This window comes from Stegodyphus dumicola, chromosome X1, assembly GCF_044657685.1.
Source record: "Stegodyphus dumicola isolate Sdum_Otavi_A_Nest chromosome X1, ASM4465768v1".
In the NCBI taxonomy this organism is placed as follows: Eukaryota; Metazoa; Arthropoda; class Arachnida; order Araneae; family Eresidae; genus Stegodyphus; species Stegodyphus dumicola.
Window position 1 is genome coordinate 72,263,926 of NC_140780.1, and position 14,602 is coordinate 72,278,527.

Below are 14,602 nucleotides of genomic sequence, written 5' to 3' on the forward strand. Positions count from 1 at the left end.
TTTTTTTTTCTATTAAAGGTCTGTAAAAAAATTAGTACTAAGTGCAGAGGGCAACTTTTACTTACTTATTTAGAATATGCATTAGTAATTTTAATCTTTTCCATATTAAAAAAATAATGCTTAGATAAGGGAAATGAGAAGATTATATATAAAGGTGATATATATTATTTCAAAAATTAAGTAGGGAAAATACTGTAAGAAAAAAATGTACATTAACATTAGAAATATTTGCCTGTTGCGTATTAGAAGATTTAAAATTCTTTCTTTGAACTCATGGAGCAAAGACTATATTGTATTATTGACAGATAAGTCAGTTCCGTAAAAATAATAGTAATGAAAGGAAAAATATTCCAAAAGTGTGTAAAACAGAGTTATACATCTTACACTAATACAAATGATTTTATTATTCTACCAATTTTGCTTTTAAATTAGTTTTTCCTTCAAATCTATTGTGCTAACGAATCGATTTGTAAGAAACGACATTCATTCTTGTGATTGTAATATTAGTAAAAACTAAACATTTGAAATGCTTAAAAATAAAAGCAACGGCATTTTTTTAAACAACGAAAAATTCAATGAAGAGCATTAACAGTTAAAATAAAGCAAATATGCAAAGAATAAATAAAATGAACAGCCAATTAAAAAAAAATAGTACAAAAGCGCTAACAGTATAGCCCAAATTAATTTTAAGATAAAAACCTAAGTAAACTGAGAAATAATTAAAAATGAAATAAATGTTTGAGCAATGGAAAATTAGAAAAGGTTTTAGAAAACTACAATACGTTATGAAAATGACTAAGAATCGAATTACAATCCATAACTTATGGAACCAATAGAAAGTGAATTTACGATGACGTCAGAAATCATGTGAACATACGTAAGTATGATATCACAAAAATCCGGTGATCTTTGACGTCATGTATCACTTTTTGTGACTTTTCAATTCTTTTCTTGCTACTTTAGTTGAAAACGTTCTGGCATCACTGCGCCAAGCATCTTTGACAGTCAGTGCGAGCTGTAGTTGCATTCGGCAAAGTAATGGTGGTCGAATTGAGGACAAATTTATCATGAGTTATATTATGCAGCAAGCTATGAAGGTCTGCTACTACATAACGCTGTCACTTCGCTGACCCAAAGTGAAGTCACGGAGCTTTCAGACAACATATTCCCTGAACGAAACTCATTCCAATGGCATTTTCTTTCTTTTAACCTCCTGAATACGCCATGTAACGCTACTGCTTTTATCTTGGACACCCTGCATAATCGTCACTAGTTGACAAAAGTATCTTATTATACAGAGTGAACAGACAGCAAAATACTTTTATTTGTACCATTAGAAATGATCCAACTGAAAGAACAATCACAAATTTTCTGTCATTAAAAGTCGAAGTTAAAAGATGAAGCTTAAAGCCCTTGAAATTATTTGAAAATTATTAGCGCCTTTTAAAAAGCTCTGAGTCTGGTTTCTGATTAATCCTACAAGGTCATGACGCTCATAATACAACACTAATAGTCAGATCGTGAAGTGTGTATACCTCTGTTTCAAGTCAGAATAAACAAACGTTCAGAAACTGGTCACTTTACTTTTAATGAAAAAAGAAGTTTTGCGAAAACATTTATGTAATTTTGAAATATGATCTTTCTCCCTTGTCACATCATTATTTTGTTCATGACTTCTTAATACTCAATAAAATTAAGTGTAAATTTTGATTTAAAAAGGACGATTCTGAGAAATGATCAGAAATTGCCAGTAATAAGCACTCTAAAGTTTCTAGAAAAAAGGCTGGTGGAAAAATAATTAATTCTTTAAGTAGTCAACTCCAGATTATCTATTTGGTAGATTATTTTGATTGCGAATTAATCGGGCCTTTGTTTGAAAGAAAGTTAAATTTGTTTACTGCAGAACGAGAAAAATTTGCGTTACCAAACCGTCAACATAAAACAAACTTTTTACGTGATGTAAGAGACAAGAAAGGAAAATACGTAGTACATATATCGATGATAGCAGTTGACGTCATAGTGTATAGAAATGTTTTTATCTGCCATTTAACACGTAATTTAATTGTACCTAAGCCTGAATATACACCGTATTTACAAAAGCCATTACCCTACCCTTACTTTCGCAACCGTTGGTCGTAGAGCTATATTTCCATTACAAAAGTGTTTTAAATGACGCGAATATTCATGTTTTGGCATTTATAAATCTAATAAAATCAATTCTGTAAAATTACAAAATCTAACTTTTTATACATACCTTTGCTCCTTACACTTATATTTAGGAAAATTTTGTACTCATTTAAAAAAATAAAACACAAAATCTTTTAACTCCTGTACAAAAAATAATGACCAAGATATTAAATTTCAAAATACGCGAGTTCTGACGCCATTTTCAGTTTGCGATAAGAGGTTAGTTAATGAAATAAATTAGAATAATTTCTGGCTCATATTCGGGTTACATATGTCAAAAACCACAAAACTTCCAAAAGTAGCTCAATAGCGATAGTTTGGTCTGGGGTTTGAATCCCGGGGAAAGGGCCCGCTGTATGGGCGTTTTCGTGGTTTTCACCATGTATAACGTGTATATGTTACCGTGAAAGACCGAAATTAGAGAATGTCAACATTCACCAAATACGTCGGTGAAAGATCGAATATTGCATTACATTCGGACCCTCACCGGTGTATGTCGACAATCACAGATATGCTCTGTTTAGTTTAGTTTAGTTTAGTGACGGAGGACGTGGGCACCATCCCTTTACCGTTATGGTTAATTGGTAATAGCACCACGTCCACCCTTATCTAGAGACTAGTGGGACTACAGGTCATACTTTACAGTACTTACGATATCGTACAAAATAAATAAACCATACAATTTCCTACATATGCATGATACAGTATATAATCAAACAGGATTATTAAAGCGGTATGCTCTGTTGTAGGTCGCAAAGAGAGGAGTATATTTACACGCTGTCATTGCAAAAGGAAGTGTTCCACAAATAAATGCAGTTGTAAAAGCAAGGGCCTCTTGTGCAATTAAAAGTGTCATAATTGTTTAAGTTGTTTCAATAAATAAGATTTGAATCAAATAATTTAGTAAGTTTTTAACTTCTATTATTTTCCTTTCTCATTTTGAATGTACTGTGTGTTTTAAGTTCTAATGTTCTTAAGTTCTTATTTTAAGGCTCAAGTGAGTTTTTTCGCGATTGAATTACGGAGAAGAAAATATAACATTCTTATATGTTCAACATTCGCCATTAGTACATGGTGAATGTCGACATTTACCGGTGTAAGTCAGAAATAAGAGCATTTGGAAAATATTTCGGACATACACCAAGCGACTAGGTGAATGTTGGCATTCACCGGTGAAAGTCGACATTCTCCAGATTTCGGTGTTTCACCGTAACATATATAAGTCAGCTTCTCTTAGAAAGTCCTCGACAAAAGCATCCCTCTCCTTAGGCAGATAGTAGCTCTAGTGCTTTGCCGTAATCAAAAATAAAAAAACAAAAACTTCCATGCAGTCAGCCCTTACCAACGGAGGTCGAATTACCAGCGTTCTGAGGTCTTACCGCTCGGCCGCTGATGTACCGGTTGGGTAACGAAAATTTTAACTCTTGGAAATCTAATAAAATGTCAATGGAAGGAAGATAATGAAATTTCTTAGATGTAACGTTTTTTAAAAAATGATTACTGCCTTTAGGAACACTAACGGAATCCCGTTTAAAAGGAAAAAAATCAGCAAAAGGGAAAGGGGTTCAACACATAAACCACTCATTTCCGATTATGAGCCCCATACTGCGAAATTTACATCATAAGAGTATGGAAGGGAAGGTCATTGGAGTGATATTCGGCATCTCTGGAATTCTCACTAGTCTGGTTTGACTGCTATGTTCCCCGAGGAATTCCTAGTGAATGTAATAATTCGAAATTTTGAGGATTTATAAAAAGGTTTCCACAGGTACAGAAGCTAATAAGGGGTATTAAAGTGATGCGTGTTGCAGTGAAGTTTATGATCTATATATAAAATCTTGCAAGCCTGAAAGGAATATATGCATGACATTATTTCATTAGTACAAAGCATATTAGGGCTGCATGCTTGCCTACTGGGAAGGTTGCCTTCACAGAGGCCATTCTAACGAAAACTGGCGTTACATAGTATAAAGGGCCCACCAGCGGCCGAGTGGTAAAGCCGCTGAACACTGGTAGTTCGGTCCGAGGTTCGAATCCCGCGAACGGGCTGGGGCGTTTTCGTGGTTTTCCCCATGTGTAACGTGTATACGAGCCAGTTTCCCTTATAAAGTCCTCCACGAAGGCATCCCTCCCCTTAGGCAGGTAGCCCTAGTGTGATTTGCCGTAATTAAATCAACTAACCAACCAACCAACATAGTATAAAGACACTCTCATACACTTTCCTCCTTCGGGCATAACTCGCGAAGTGTAACTAGCTAGGTTCTAGACATTTTGTTGCGACTCAAGAAAAATTCGAAACGAACCTGGAAACACAGGAAACTATATCAATAAACTGGCAGCATGGAGGAAGGAGGAGGAATTTAAATAAACTTTTAAAAATGAAATATTAGCTTCATTAAATTCATACAGTTTTTCCCCCATAAACGTCAATAATGAGTCAATAATGAGTTGTGATCAAATTCGCAAGCCGATAAAGGTGATGCATTCGGAAGTAACACAACTAAATATCTCTAGGGAAACAGGTAAACTACGTTCATCTTTGTATGTCTTAAGGGATTTTGCGTTTGTATAATGAAATACTGAGTTAACTAAATATTGAATTCAGCATCTAGAGAGATTATTTTTTTATTTAATGAAGCATTTCACACTTAGCCACTGGCTGCCAGGAAACATTGGAACCCAATGGAAATATTTCAAACGGACCTTATAAGAGATGCGGTGCTTTTTTAGATGGAATACAAGCACTGTCATACTGTGCAGTCTGCGAAAGTTTAAATGAAGAAAATATCAGCTGCATGCTATTTGGTAAGTATTATAAATCAATTTTCAGTAAAACCCATTTCGTATTTTCCTATTTCTTATTTTTTGTGTGCTGTTCTCGAGACTTACTAGAATCCTTTCCATACCAAACATATTTCAGGTTCACTATGTGGCTGAGTTTAATAGACGGCGATTAATGTATTTCAAATCGTGATATCAGTTTTAAAATTTCCAATTCAAATAACAACTAATTCAATAATTAATTCTAAAATATTAATTAAAAATTAATGCTAAACTATTTACACAATTTTGAAATTCATTTTTTAATTTTTTATAAAAGTATATTCTTATAACTACGTTCTCGATAAAATTTTATCTCTTACAAACAATCATTCTGTCTGTGTTTGTTTCGTATTGTTCAACAACTTCGTAAAACTGCTGGTAGCTCTTTTGATCAGCACCTTTCAGTTCAACAGTTTTTCTTAGAATTTGTACTGTTTTTCTAGATTCGAGTGATGTTGGCATGTCATCACATTTTTCTTTATTACTTTAGCTGTCAGTTTTTGCAACTCTTTTATCATTTTTGCAGTCAGATTTTACACACGTTGTTGTGTATTGACACATTTTAAAAATGATTCTTCATAACGTCTGTCACAGATGTCTGAAATATTAGCTCTAGTTTGCAATTCTGATGAGGCTTCTTCTGTATAAAAACCGCATTTTTGAGAAAATGCTTTAACTGATTTTAAAGATTAACCCCTGCATTAACTATAATATGCATGGCTTCTACAGAGATATCAGATCACTTATTTCTTTCGAACTGCTTGCATTTTCACAAAACTCAATTCTTTTCACCATTTTCTGAACACCTCTTTTACAATGACACTTGAAAGCTTTTATAATATCCTAGTCTAAAGGCCGAATGTTCGAAGCTGTATTTGCAGGAAAAGAGACTACTTTTTTCCCTCCCATGTGGAGACATTAGGTATTTTTTTAAAGCAGGCAAGATGAAAAATGAGCAATCGCCTTCGCCAGAAATCGAACCACGGACCCCTGGAATACCGGCCCAGCGTGCAGAACCACTACACCACGAAGGCACGCTAGGAAAGCGAGAGAAATACTTTACATCCGGAAAGAGATCAGATGTGTGTTTGTTGTACAGTTATATAACTATTAAAAGTGTTTTTTTTCCCTCATTTTGCAGTTCGCTATCTTATTCCAAGAGAAAATCAGTAAAAACACTATTTGTTACACATGAATTCTTATTACTATGACAAATTAGAGATAAATACTTGGCTCTTTTGAATCATCGATGTTTTCTGCTTTTGTCAATAACTATTACTGTCTTCTTAATTGTTCGTTCCATATTGAATCCTAATAATAAAGTAACTCATTCCTTCAATTTTTTAAACCAGCTGCTATTTCACCCTTGAATATTAATGTGTGCTCTGGTGAGGTTCTGTATACATAGTCCAATGTCATCTGTATGATAAACTTCTTAAGCTTCTATTCACGTAGCAGTCCAAGTAAAACGTCTTCTATCCAACTATCAGCTGATGACCTTCGTATTCCTTCTCACCATGCAGGTTCTGATGAACAATACTGGAATTATCTTTCTACAGCTTGCGAGCCATATGTATGTAAATTTCCTAACATTTCGCGATTTAGTGAAAAGGCTCTATAAGCAGAAACATTTTATGTTTTTATAGCTTGAAAACGTTCTAGAAATGTAGATTTTCGATTTCTGTCGTTCATGCTCTTCCTTAAGATATTTGTATTTTTTATTAGTTATTTATTAATCATAATTCCTTAATTAAATGAATTTTGCAATGCTGTTTGGGACAATCCTAGTTTAAATATAATTTTTTGTGACTGCAACTGCCAACAGCAGCAAAAGTTTTTAACAATTTGTCTTTTCTTTCGGGCTTAAGTCTATGCTTGACATTTTGGACATATTGCAAGTTAAGCACACAAAAAATTGAAAAAGAAATGCTTCTTCCTGTGATTTATTCAAGTTTCAAAATTTGCATTTCTAACCACTAGAAAGATTGCCTTTCTTCTGTTTAGTCGATCTGCCACTTCATGAGTGTAAGCGTAAACAATGCATGCTTTGTTTTTTCTTCAGCCTACAGTTCCTTTTTATTCAAAGACTGTTAACATATGGTAATGCTAATAAGCATATAATCAAGTTTTTTTAATAATTCTCTGTGAACATAACTGTTGTCTATCCTCAAAGGAAAATTTTGAGTGTGGAAGCCCTTTGATGGTCATCACCGAGCTCAGCTCGCATTCTAGTTATGTACAAACAGTGGATGTAAACAAACCAGTTCGAAGTACAAATTTACGACTGACAGATATCACGTTTATTTGGGAAGAAAGAATTATTTAATGCCACGACTGCTGAAAGGTTAAAAGATGGGATACAGGAGCTGCACTTCCATATCCTATCAGATGCTTTGCCCTATGCACTTCGTTCACTATTGCTAGAAGATTATTTTCTTACCCTCCTCTCTCAAACGCAAAAAAATACATGTTCATTTATTTAGTCTTATATTATTTTTAACGTGTTTTACAAATTAAACAACAAGAAGTGAAGAAAATTTTGATAAATACCAAAATTTGAATAAAAGTAGTTTTTTTTATATTCATAAACTAAAACTAAGTACTTAACAATTAATTAAAAGGCTGATCGCATTCCCCTCCCCTGAAATTATGAAATTTCTTCCTAAAAGGGAATTGCCCCCTAGTTGAGAACCGCTGGTCTAGAGGATTGTTTTTGTTAACCTTCAGATAAGGAGATTCTGTTAATCTGAAGTCCAGTGCAGACTTCAGAGGACAACTTATGAACTCTGAAAACAGTCTCGCAAGTACATGGAATAGGGAGTGGGGGTAAGAAAATTTCGGACAATCTCATTTTATTGAAGCACTACATGCATGAATGATAAAGCTACGGTCCTCAGTTTATCTATCTTGAACTGAAAATGTTAAATGGGTAAACTACGAAAAGCTTTGATAAGTACAAGTAGGATATTCTGGCACTGAAATACCAGTCTTTTGCAAATCTTAATTTAATAAGCGGAGGAAATAATTTTAATAAACGGCAGTTTTTCTGTTGATTAGTGCGTATTTGTTTCAGTTACTGGAAAAACGAGCTTAATTAGTGAGCTTAATTAATTAGTGAGTTTAATAAGCAGTAAGTACTGTACTTGTCATTTATGAGTTCTTACAAACAATTGGTAATCTCTCGTTGCTGTGGTAATCTGGAGGTAAATTCTTGATTCCTTTCAAACATCGAGGTTTTCTGCTTCTTAATTATTGGTTCATAATACACATTATTAACACAATAACTTATTACTTCAATTTCTTAGACCTGCTGTTGTTTTACTTTTAAATATAAATGCGTATTCTGATGATGTTCTGTAACACAGTCAAGTTTCCGCCTGTGTTATAAATTTTGTGTGGTTTGAATTCGTTCAGCCCAGGTAAAATGCCGATTACCAGTCGCATGATGATCTGTCCTTCCAGCACACAATTTCCTAAGAACAATGTTGTTTCTCTCTTTCCAACTTGTGAGCTATCCGTCAGTTGATATAAAATTTTCACTTCAACTTTTATAGTGAAAACAGCTCTAGAAGTAAGAACATTCTTTTAGTTTCATACTTTGAAACTATTATAGCAAGAGCAGTTTCAAAATCTCTTGATGTTTCGTCTTTTGTTCCATAAGTTTTTCGCTCTTCCTTTGAAATATTTGCATATTTTATTAGATCTTTATCAATTATATTGCTTTATTTAAATAAACGGCACAATGCTGTTTGGTAAATTCCCAGTTTAAATGCAGTTTTTCTCTGGGCGGCAGTTGTCAAGGGTATCAAGATCTATTAACAGGTCAATTTTTCTTTCAGGTTTAAATCTTTTCGCTCAGTCATTTTTGACATGTTACAAATTAAACAGTTTTTTTTAAAAAAAAGCTTTTATTCCAATGATTCATTCAATTTCAAAACCTCATGCTTCTAGTCAGCAGAAATATTGTACTTTTTCTGTTAAGATGATCCGATGTTTCTTGATTACGGATATGACGAATGCTCTTTTTCGTTTCCTTCAGCCTATAGTTACCTTTACTTTTCTATTCAAAAACTGTTAATATACAGTAATGCTAGGAAACATTTCATAAACCCTTTGTGAATACAATGTATCTATATCAAAGGGAAGATTTTGACAGCAGAAACTGTAAAAGATGGGATGGGGAAGTTGCACTTCCATCTCCTATTAGCTGGTATTCGAGAAAGAACACTCACTCATTTATTATGTCCTTAGAAGATTACTTTGTTAACGTTGAGATAATTAAATTCTGCCATTCTGAGCTTCAGTGATGAAAAAGAGCTCTGAAACAATCTTTCACATGTATAGGACCCAAACGGTAGAAAAATGTCGGTCAAACTCGCTGCATTGAAGCATAACATACTTGAATGATATATAAGCCGCAGTTCACAATAAGTCAAACGGCTGAACTTCAATCGCCTTTGAGAGGTATAAGCAGAGCTGGGTCGAAAGCTTCTTTCGGGTGGAAAACTAGATTTCCATCAAGCCAAACTAGATATGAAAATTTTGAAATTCATTAAAAAAAAAAAAAAGAAATTATGATGATATTAAGGATTAAGGAAAGGAAAACAAAGAAACTGTAAAATGTATTGCATTAAACAGAATTCGAACCATTAACGGAAACTTGTTCGGATAATTTTAAGGAAATCAGATGGTTTTTTACATAAAAACAGCGTTCAGTTCTCGTCTGTGCTACGACGTTAATTACGATAAATTAATTGTGGCAGCAAATTATTGCAAACATGATATAAAGAAACTCCTTTTAAAGCATAAGATATTTTCCGTCATAGGACGAAATTCACTAAGCACTTCTCTTTGGAAAGATATATGAGCAATTTGTCATTGATAAATTAAATGTGTTATTTTCATCTCTTGTAACAGTGTAAGTTTCAAAGTTAAGTGTTTATAATTAAAAGTTCTTTGAAAGTAGGTTATTCTATTTCGGTCTTTATTTACTGAGATAATTAAACTAAAATACTAATGTTTATAAAAATTTTACCATTGTCGATATGAGGTAGCGATTTTCGATTTGAATTTTTTTCAGAAAATAGAATATGAAAAAAAAAATTTTTTCTTTCATTCTTGATTGCACATACCAGCTATTTCGCATCATGAAAAATTGCGTCAAATTATTGGATTATGTGTACATGAAAAAGCAAATGGGCAACAACTGAAGGAAACTTTATCGGTTTTATAGAAATAAAAGAGAAAACTGATAACAGTTTTAGCAAACGATATTGCTTATAAGTCAGAAGAAGGTGGTTTCGACGTTCAAGGTCAAGGATATGATAATGGGGTCATTATGGCTAGACTGATGGGCAAATCATTATTTGGAAAAGAAGTGGTCAAGCTAAATATATTCTTTATTGGATTCACCGGTTGAATTCAGTAGGCAAGAATGCCGCTTCTACAAATTAAAACCCTTTGAAACTGTGTAGAGGACCTACATTTCCTTAAAATTGTGCAAGTTGTTGGGATACACTTACCTACATTTTTAAACAATATTAAAATATCACACGGATATGCAATGGGCATTAAAAGAAAGCGCTGTAAAAGAATTGGATTTGCAGATAAAAAAGAACATTAATTATTAAAAGACATGGCTTCAAATAATAGAACATTGCGTTGGAGCGAAAATGATAGCATTCTGTAGAAAAAATTATAGCCTTTTGAAATAAATCAATTAAAAATTTGTGATTAAAAATTTTTGTGAGTATTATCTGCTCGGAATTTAACACTGCAAATAACAGAAAACTAAACAAAGCCTTGCAGTCAAAAACTATAATTGTATATAACTTATGTTTCATAGACGGATTACAACACTATTTCGATCAAATGAGATAAAATATTTCTGAAAGTGTTTTTGAGAAATGTAAACACTTAGCTTTAGGTATAAATATCTTAACAGAATTAGAACAGAAACAGAAAACAAAAGTTGATAAAGCAGACTGTCAAGAATCAATTAATGAGAAAATTAATTTTTCAGAAAACTATGCTTTCATAGTCGAAATTAAAGAACTGTTAGATATTTTAATCTTTCAACTGAAATAAAACTACGAAAAACTAAACGCAGTACCTCCCGATTTTCAGCCCCTAATTGATGAAAAATTAATGTCGCTGAATTTAGGTAACTTGGGTAGATTCCGGATTCTAAAGCATCTACAAGATTAGGTTCTTAAAACGTAATTCCCGAATATAATTCCATTGTATAAGAATTTGGAAGCAGTGTTAAAATTCTTTTAACATTACCAGTTATGATTGTTAATAGCGAAATAAGCTTCAGCAAATTTAAAATAATAAAAAAAATTACATAAGATCTTTATTAGGTCAAGAAAACTTTTCAAACATGGCCTTTCTCTCTGTAGAATGTGAATTAAGTGAGAAAGTAAGAAAAAATTCGTATATATACTAATGGCTTTGCTTTCTTTAAACGGAAAAGTTGGAAAAAGTGCTTGGAAACATTAGCGCAGAGTTTCTTAACCCTCTGAGCGTTATGACCGGGTTTAGGCGGTCAAGAAGGCCTACCTCGAAAGCGTTACCGACGCTTCTAGGCGGTCAGTGGAAAAGTGTTCGGAAGCGTTACTGACGGTTCTAGGCGGTCAGTGGTGAAGACCTCGAAAGCGCTATGACCGCCTTAAAGCGGCCGTGCAGATATCTCAGCGCCCCCCTTATTTCTGGAACCCTGGAGATCTCCTAAATGACAACTCTCAGTAGGAGTTTAAGAGAGTTGCTCTTCTTCGTTTTAGACCTCTACGTTTTATCGCCAAGAGAGTGTTTAGACATACGACAAACTGACGCAAACATTCTTCACTAAATAAATAAGCAGCATGTAAAAATTTTCCAATACTATCTTTAAACAGATAACATTTTCATAAAATATCCTTTAGATTTCAAACTAAATGCTCAGAAATATGCAAAATGCTTGTGAATTCAATTAAAAAATAGCATTTCAAAATATTTGCATTATTTAAATAAATTTACTTATGATTATGTAGATGCATAAAACCTGCAAGTTAAAAACTTTCAATTAATTAGCACGAACCGAATAGTACTGCATTCAGTTAACCTGAATTACATGCAAATGCATATAAAGACTAACATTAGTTAAGCAATAAGTCAGATAAAAAAAGTCTATTTTAATAAGTTATAATAAGCGTATTCTTGATAGGAGTTTATAAAGCACAAACTAATTTAATAGTAAATATAATAATAGCGAATTAATTATTCTTTTTGGAACAATACTCGTCGCTTATACTGGTTTGCTGAAGTTTTGTTCTAATGCATTTTAAATCATCCAATGCTTTTAATGTACATTGATATGAATGTGATTTTTATTAGAAAAAATTTTAATAAGTTTGATTTTCTTGTGTGCTCATGCTTTACATAATATATATTACTTTGCTCAACGCAATGAAACTACAAGCAGCAACGAAGAGTTGAGTTAAAATTTCCATATTTTGTTACATAAATTATTAAAATACTATACAGTGTAACATCTGAGTTTCCGAAATGTAACCCGCAACTTTTATAGGAGTTACAAATTTGAATTAAAAAAATAGCAGTAATTAAATAATAAAAACGAAATACTAATAAGAAAAAAAGCACGAAAGTTTTTTTATGTTTGTTTAGTTTATTTTATTGTTTTTGAATATATATTGTTGGCGAATGGTGAAGTTGTCGTTGGCAAATGACACATAATAAAGATAGTAAAGAAGAATGATCTGTATTATTTATTATTTAAAATGCATATAAATTTCCTCTAAAATAGTATCAGTCTCAGACTGAATGTTGTCTAGACAGTTGCAATGATATTTTAACTTGATTAACATATATCAAATACAGTTTCCTTTTCGATAACTTCGTCAGCAATCTGAAGAACCTTTTCGACTCATTAGATGATTTTGAATAAAACTTGGATTAGTCCAATTTAAAAAATATTTAGAATTACCGAAGGCTAACCTTATTTTAATTTCTTTATCAAAGTACTAAATTCTTTAGTCAGCGAGAATTGATCATAAAATCTGAGCCTTATGCCCAAGATTCATAGGTCTAAGCAGTAAAAAAAGCTTGTCCCTCTAGAGAAAATCGGAGACATATTATGGAAAACATTTTGCAAGAAGTCATTATTTTAGACAAAACACGACTTTTTAAATTTAATCTCTTGTATTAGAGATGAAGTATTTTACCATAACTTTGTTTTCACATATGCAGATGATCACCGTGTTTCTAACTTTCAGAGCTTAAATTAAAGAAATACACATAGCAACTTCAACCATGAACATTTGACTTAAATTTTTTTTGACATGCTACGCGAAGGAATGACTAAATATTGATTGATTTTACATTTATGTTAAATGGCAGTGATTAAAAAAGAATAGCTGTAGATGTGTAAAAAGCCTGTACATGTAACCTTCTGTATTTCTAAAGGAAAGCTTAAAATGGTTCACAATAACGGATGACTTCAGTAATCATTCAGTAAAGTCATCCTAGGCAAATTCAGTTTCGCGGTTTTGAAGAACTGCAGTAGTTCAGATTTGTCGCCTAAGAGTAATTACACCCCTGGAGGACTGCTTTACTTACGGAACGGAAAAACAAGTTTTTAAACATACGTATACAAAAGACGTACCTTTTCTCACAACATAAATGGCAGATGTGATAATTTGAACACATGCTTTCAATCAGTTGCTTCCTCCTAACAAAGGTTCCTAGTACTGTTTTAAATATGCTGTGTTCGAGCATTGTGAATGCTTCCATTCATTATTTTTAATTTGAAACAATATTAAGTTGTAATTACTGGTTAAAATGGCTTAAAATAAATTGATACATTATACGACGTAAAAATGAAAACTGGAGTCACTTCCTTTCACATAATTTCTGACTAGCTCTTCCAAAATATTTTAAAGCTTACTTTACAACATACTAGAAAAGTCTACATTTTGGGAAATTCATTTGCTGTTTTTAGTTAGTAGTTTTAATTGGGGTTGTTATGTAAGAAGACATTTAATCGTTGTTGCTGTGTTACAGTGCTTATTTAATTATATAAGTACTTGTAAGGCAGCAATAACGCAGATATTGCTTTATTTGTTAATATTATAAAGCATAGAGGAACTTTTTAAAAAAAATAATAATTTTTACCTTTATAATATGTCCTTAAAAAGTTTCCAATGAAGGCACAGATAACTAAGTAGTAATTTTAATAACATTATATCAATTAATTTACTAACCGAATATGATAAAAATTTCAAATTCGAAATCCGTCTTTTTACTGAGTACTTTTCTCAGAAAGAAAAATATCTTCAAAAAATCTATGCTGTTAATACATTTTTGGATAACTTCCTGAGAGGAATTCATTGATAATAATAATATATAGAATCCATTAAGTGCTTAAAGCCATGAAACAGGTAAACTAGGTAACAGGTAAACTAGTGCTTAAACACAGTGCTTAAAGCCGGTAAACTAGAAAACAGGTAAACTAGTGCTTAAAGCCATGAAACAGGTACAACACACTCGGCAGCCTCACAGTCATGGCCGGTTCGGTTTTTTAAATACGGGAAAG

General features: G+C 32.6%; 1 long non-coding RNA gene across 4 annotated transcripts in view; it reads left to right on the plus strand.

Moving 5' to 3' along the window:
• LOC118196379 (uncharacterized) overlaps positions 1 to 14,602 on the plus strand; it is a 224,116-nt gene that overhangs the window by 54,270 nt on the left and 155,244 nt on the right. For all 4 annotated transcript variants that reach the window (XR_015038780.1, XR_015038781.1, XR_015038783.1 and 1 more), the window contains exon 2: positions 4,840 to 4,992. This is a non-coding gene — a long non-coding RNA (uncharacterized LOC118196379). The remainder of the gene's footprint in view (positions 1 to 4,839; positions 4,993 to 14,602) is intronic.